The sequence below is a fragment of the Limanda limanda genome, chromosome 11, assembly GCF_963576545.1.
Source record: "Limanda limanda chromosome 11, fLimLim1.1, whole genome shotgun sequence".
NCBI classification, from domain to species: Eukaryota; Metazoa; Chordata; class Actinopteri; order Pleuronectiformes; family Pleuronectidae; genus Limanda; species Limanda limanda.
This window is the reverse complement of record NC_083646.1, coordinates 1,466,131-1,473,249: the sequence shown is the minus strand read 5'-3', so window position 1 is coordinate 1,473,249 and position 7,119 is coordinate 1,466,131. Positions and strand designations below refer to the sequence as shown.

The following is a 7,119-nucleotide window of genomic DNA, read 5'->3' as shown; positions in this document are numbered from 1 at the left end:
ATTCTTCCCCTTCCTCTCTACAGGCGGAGCGGTTAGAAGCGTGGTGACCTACTGGTGGTTCAAGGATGATGTCAAATCGCTGCTTCAGGTCCTACTGAGCTTCAGTGGTCAGGAAAGGCAGGAGATGTCTGATTATATCATGCACGGCCAGGTCCTGAAAGACATGGAGTTGATGGATTATGTCAACCTGTTTACTCGGGTGCCTGCTCTCACAAGTTTTTTCAAATGTTAAATGAAGACTGAGGCAAACGGCCAAAAGATGTGATCTGTTTGTAACAAGGCTTCAGGGACTTCATTAAAGTAAAATCCCAGTGCAGTTTGTGTGGTGTTGATTCTTTTCATATGAACATAGTTTAGTATGAAGCGTATTTAAGGTTGTATATTTAATATCCATCAAGGGAACCACGGATCGAACACGTTACCGGCACCAACAAGATCACCTGCTCTGCGTTTGTGAGGTAAAAATAACAACAAATCAAGTATCTTTATTTGAGTGATGATCTTTAATGAGTTATTGTAAAGGAACCAGTATTTATATATTTGCCTGTGTTTATGTTGCAGAACATTCCTGTGAACATGGTTTATCTGATTTAATGCTTATATGCAATGTTCACGCTCTCAACTCTTTACATCCTTCTGACCTGGAGGAGAAAGATCAAAACTTCTTTCACAGCTTTTAGTTGAATAAAGAAAATAAAGTTCAACTGACTCACAAACAGGAGGATGAGTGAGGAGTGAGGCTGGTGAACATGCTAAGCTAATGATCACCTGAAGATGGCGCTAGTGTGCAGGTGTTTACTGGCTTTGGAAAGTCTTAGTGTCTGAAGAGTTTTACAGTCGACTGAGTTTATATATGTATTTGTGTATACATACATACATATATATATGTGTGTGTATACATATACAAACAGAAAAACTGAAAATGATAAAGATAGATTAAATAAAGATGGATCAAATACTCGAAGAGGAGCAAGAAAATCCATGAAATAAAAAGTTGTGTTTTACAGAAAAACATTGAATAAAAAATGAATAATAAACAGTAAAACATATAAATAGAGATTTTTAAATGACAATATTAATTCAGTTAATAGCCCAAGAGCCGGTCTGGAGTGACACGCAGGTCTGCAGGGAACAAGAACAAAGAGAACAAGATGTCTCACTGTGGGTATTTGTTCTCACTTATATTATCATTTAAAAGCCAGAACCAGAAGACCTTCAACAGGGATCATGTGATGAAGGCAGATCTGATAAAAAGGCAAGACCAAGGACTTTATAAACCAATGAAAGGTTATTAAAATGAATTCTGAAGCAGCCAGCGCAGAGACTTGGACGACATACGAGTTATGAAGCAGCTGGAGATGAATTATGTCCAGAACTCAGATCATCACAGCAGCTCGTGGAGTCTCTGCGTGATGAACATGAGAGAGTCACTCTCTGCTCATGCTCCTCACGGGAGGAAATCCTGTCTAATCCGATTCCTCATCTGTGATTTATCAAAGTTCAAAATGAGAAGTAGAGACTGTCAAACACCCGGTAGACACGCTACATGTTTATTAACTTCACACATGATCACATGTACAGTTACTGAGGTGAAGGCAGAGACATGTTTAACGTTTATTATGAAATGGAATGTTACAGTGACATCTTAATCTCGTAAATACAAGAGATATAATAAAAAGTAAAAGACATCGGGTCCATATAACGATCACATGCTGTTAAGGGGAGAATGTGATGTTTCTGCTGTGGTTCCTCTTCAGACGCCCATGGTGACCTGGATGAACTGGAGACAGAGAAACACGCAGCGTTATTCAATGATATAAACACAGGACTGATGTTTTGTGTGCGTGTGTGTGTGGTTGTGTGGTTGTGTGGTTGTGTGCGTGTGTGTGCAGCAGAATCTGTGAGACCTACGTCATCGTACTGAAACGCGGCGCAACCAGTTTGGGTTGTGTCTCTTCTTCTGAACTGATCTGGAAAATAAAAGCACATTGATCAGGATTTTTTCCAGATTCTGAGCCTTGTGGTGACGGCAGAATCTTAACCACATGTTAATTTACACAAATCTGAACACTGATCAGCTGCATTTATCAAACGTTGGCAGCAGGTTTTAGTTTCCTGGGCCACTCACCCGTCAGGATGCGCAGTCGGATGCAGCAGCTCAGGAACTCGTCGAAGGTGATCCTGCCGTTCAGGCTGTAGCGCTTCATGATGATGTTCAGCGCCTGAGGACTCAAACCGTAGCCTGCACACAAACACAATCCACTTCACACTCTTGTCATATTTATTCTATGCAAGATTATGATTTTATTACTGTAAAATCACAACTTTATACTTTTAAATATGTTTTGTTCTTGTAAAATTTACAACTTTTTTCCTGTGAAAGTACGTTTTCACAAACCAAAGCTGGCAACGGCCTTCTGCAGCTCCTGGCCATCCACGCTTCCACTGCGGTCCTGGCCAACACACACGTCTCTCTTTTTAGTAGTTTGTCCTGACTCTTGTTGAGGGTGAAGGACAGAGGATGTCTCACCATGTTAAAGCTCTATGAGACAAACTGTGATTTGTGAATATGGGCTATACAAATAAAATTTGATTGATTGATTGATTGATTGATATATGCAGCAATCCTGAGATTAAATTCAATACTTTTCAAGACCTTTTTCAAGACCCTGCTAATATTTTTCAAGACTCCAGCGCCACTAGGAGCTGTAACCGGTTACATCAGCAACACAATTGAGTTTGATATTGCAAAATTAAATGAAGTTTGCCAGAACTTCTATGTAGCACTGTATCAACACAACAGAATTCAGATAGGCCGGGAGGGAATAAAGCTCAAAAGAATAAATTGAGTTACTCAGCCAAAAGGCACAATTTATTGATGGACCCTGGACCCTCTTGGAAGAGGATATAGTACATTTCAGAGTAAAGATGCATCAATCTGGTCCACTTTGAGAGACAAATTAAGAGGCTAGATTGAAATTAATATGGCAGTCAGAATCTACTTGTTGTGTGAGAAACACTGCACAGACACACTGAGCAGTAAATGGTTCAGTCAACTCTGCAATAGGCACTTTTATAATACTTTAAATAATACAACTATTTTGCAGCATAAATAACCCAAATCAGATCAACATTGTCACTGATATAATGCTACAACTTTCTCAAAAAGAGCCACCATGTGGCATGTCTTTAGTGCAACAAAGTGTTAAACTGACATACACAGGGAAACTAGTCTGGTATCTCACCTGAAGGAAATTACCACCTGCGCAATTCTCCCAGTATTATGATATAATAATAGAACTCAGAAATGTACGTGTGTAAACTTTGAAGATGGACAAAACTAATTGAGCTGTGGGAGTGCTCACTCCTTACAAATATGATTCATGGCATGTGCCTCAGTTCAGTTGCTTTGGTTTCCAACCACTTTTCAGTTTGCACCAGCTCAGTGCGTGGCGTGTTACTGTTGTTTCGAGACAACACAACACTTCTGCAGTGCGCAGCGGCTGTGTGAACCCAGCGTCACTCTGAGGTCTGGACAAGTTGAAGCGGCGACAACTGAGTTAACGTTAGCAACGCTAGCAGTAACGTTACTAGCTTCAGCTGTCGTACTCATACTGGGTCATGTTACAACATTAGCCGAGGAAGGTGTTGCCCAATGCTCGATGGACAACCGCTGTCTGCGTGACGCAGTGGCTTTGTGGCTAGCTCCTCGCACATGTGAACGGAGCACATTGATCCCCATTGAAGCTAAACTCATTTTCTTTCTACAGACCGAACAGGAAGGCCCCCGTCATTCCCAGCGACGGGCTTCAGCCAGGGCTTGAACTGGATGGATGGATGGATTTGTATTTATATAGCGCTTTTCTAGTCTGATGAAGACCACTCAAAGCGCTTTACAGTTTTACATTCACCCATTCACACACACATTCATACAGTGCATGTACTTGCAGCACTTTGTTATTCTATGGGGGGCTATTTAGGGTTCAGCATCTTGCCCAAGGACACTTCGGCATGCAGATGGTTCAGACTGGGGATCGAACCACCGACCTTCAGGTTTGAGGACGACCACTCTACCCCTCAGCCACAGCCGCCCTCTGCTCGTGTTCCAACCACGACTCGGCGAGTTTACACTTCCTCATTGCCTGTTCCTTTGCAGCCATATAAATAATTAATAGCGCACTATTCGCGGGTAGGCCATCCTCTACATGGAAGATTCAACAACGACAAGTGCTACTCGCGCTGCAATGACGCGACAGACGTTGCCTGTGTAGTTCCTGTTATAAGCAGGGTGTTGGTTGGGACTCTTGTTTTGAAGGGGGGTTCTAACGGAAGGGGGTGTTGTCCAGAGAGAAGTTTTGAAGTGCGAAGGAAAATAGACTGGTGCGATGTCCCGATTCAATAACCATCATAATAATTTTTCCGCTGAGGCCTGACAGTATAAGAGGAAAAAACCATCGGCTACACCTCTAATGAGTATTGAATTTGAAAAAGATTCAAGACTTTTTAATGCTTTTTAAGGGTCTTGATTTTCCCTAATTTTATATATCAACTTTTAATACTTTTCAAGTCCCGTGGATACCCTGATAACTTTCTCTGTTGAACTCAAATGCAAACCAGTATTGGCTGTCTTTATCAATTTAAACACTGAAGAATGCATTTGCCAGATCAACAACAGAGAACCATTGACTATCCTTCAGAACTTGCTAATGGATTGTTTAAAGAATTTGCAACAGAGGGAGCGCGTTGTTGTACTGCAGCGTTGACAACTTACAAATCTTAGATGAATCGCAAATCATCAGGTTGTGTTTTATCAAAAATACTCTTCACCGGAAAATATCGGAGTGTGCACTAGTGCAGGGGTTTTCAACTGGTTTGTCCCAGGGACCATCGTTCTGACTAGAAAGTAATCCGCGGCCCACTGATGTGCCTACGTGTGTGTGTGTGTGCGTGCGTGCATGGGGATAGAAGGAAGTTTTAAAGGAGACATATCACGAACATTCCACTTTTGTAGTGCTTCTACACGTTAATATGGGTATCTGGCATGTCTACAGTCCCCAAAACTCTGGAAAAAAACAACTCCTGCGATTTGTTATGATTCCTCTATGTCAGAAACAATACGCTTGAGTGCGTGCAATGGGATTACGAGCGATAAGTACGTCATTGTCGAACCATGCCCATGTAGGGAGTCTCGCTACATGGCCTTGGACCGCCCCCCACCATCATCTCACCGGCTCCGTCGGCGCCGTCTCCCCTGGGAGAGATGGTGGAGCTAGCATTAGCATTTGCGCCAACTGAGCTCGCTTTTCCATCACTCAGAGCCGGTGAGACGATGGAGCCCGGGCTCCATCGTCTCACCATTTCATATGCATGCAGGTTTGCATCTGAAATGGGAGGACGGACTGATAAGAGCAGACTAGACAGCCAACACTACAACGTCACATTCTTCAATACTATCAAAAGGGTTCTGGGGAGGAAACCAGTCAGGTAGGGGAAACACATTTCTGGGCTTATTAGCAAGATCATCGCAGGACAGTTGCCTATATGCACCAACATGGCCGGTCACCGTATCACCAACCCTCCTTTACATAAAGGCCTTCATGCATGTAAGGGTGCATGAACAAAATCATAATATAATGCCAAAAGTAAGTAGTACAGGAACTAACAGTTGAACTAGCATCGCACGCCAGGGGCCAAGTTTGTTAACCAGCCATCTGTTGAATGAATGAATATTTAGGTAGATAAGGATACAGTATGCCTTTCCCACAATGCCATGCAAAATTAGTGAGCATGGCTCTGCCGTTGTTATTGATTACCATTCCATTTCAGGAGACACTTTTATTATACAAATAAATGTCACAAGAAGCATTTCCTAGGGATTGGCCTGTAGAAACATGGCAGTAACACATCTTATAATGTCGTGACTGTAGATCTCATTGGTGTGTCATCAGGTATGCAGATACATTTACTGACTTATCATTGTTAGAAGTTTGAGCATTACATTTACATACTGCAACCTGTTTGGGGAGGAGGATTGCATCAAGCATCAGAGACACTAGAGCATAATATACATTTGATTTGTCTCTGTTTCCAAATTGTGCAAAATGATGTACTACACCACATGCATACTGTCTATGTAGATATTGACCCTTTTCCCTTCAGTCAATTTGCATGCTTCTGCAGACAGAGAAGCAGGGAATGGTCATGCAATCAATGTATCACGTGTTGTGTCTGAATTGCTAGACACTGATCCATCTACAAGCAGTTCAAAGTCTGGATTCTGCAACAGCGTTTCCTGTAAGTCTGGTCTGGAGGAACAAACTTAGGTTATTTTACGACACAGATATGTTGTTCACCATCTCCTTTTGTTCGAAGAAGAGTAGCTGCGTTTAGAACATTACATCTTTTTTCAGTGATGTTAAGCATTTCCAACAGAATAGCATGTTATTGATAGCATCATAAACACAGCATTAGGGATCAACAGGGTGAGTAGGGAGTATCCTTCTAAATCCTTGGATACCATGACAGTCTCATCTGAAGCTGCTACAGCTCTAAGACAAGTAAGGAGGCATGTATCAACAGGATCAAGTTTTGCTGAGAAACGTGCTACAGGTCTCTGTTTGCCCCCCTTGGTCTGGGAGTGGCACTGATGTCATGTAGCCCCCCTTCTTGTCAACTGCTTATGTGAAAGGTCGGTCAGGGTTCGGTAGTCATAAAGTCAGGGTCGTTTGTAAGGTCAGTTTCAAGTCAGTAAAAGCTTTCTCTGTGTAATCAGTCCATATAACTTTACTATATGCTTGTAAGCCTGTGTGCGATTGCGCTGAGGGCTCTTTAAGGACAGCATAGTTAGGAATAAATGATCTGTAATAAGAATCCATCACAGGAATGAAATCACTTATTTCTTTGAAACGGTTTAAGAATATTTTAAATTACTGTTACTCTATTAGGGGTGAGGGATTTGCTCTCTGCTGTGATCACATGCCCTAAAAATTCAACTTGTTCTTTTACAAACTTGTACTTTTTCCGGCTTGCCTTATGACCTCCTGCAATTAGATGTTTTAGGAGAGCTATAGAATCATTTGCACAATATTCTTCAGTTGGAGAACAAATCACAAATCATTA

At 41.9% G+C, this 7,119-nt stretch overlaps 1 long non-coding RNA gene across 1 annotated transcript; it reads right to left on the bottom strand.

Moving 5' to 3' along the window:
• Positions 1-1,536: 1,536 nt before the first annotated feature.
• On the bottom strand, positions 1,537-2,462 carry LOC133014510 (uncharacterized). The gene is made up of 4 exons (XR_009681459.1): positions 2,399-2,462; positions 2,129-2,242; positions 1,912-1,970; positions 1,537-1,780 (listed from the first exon to the last, which is right to left on the bottom strand). It is a non-coding gene; the product is annotated as an uncharacterized LOC133014510 (long non-coding RNA).
• Positions 2,463-7,119: the final 4,657 nt, after the last annotated feature.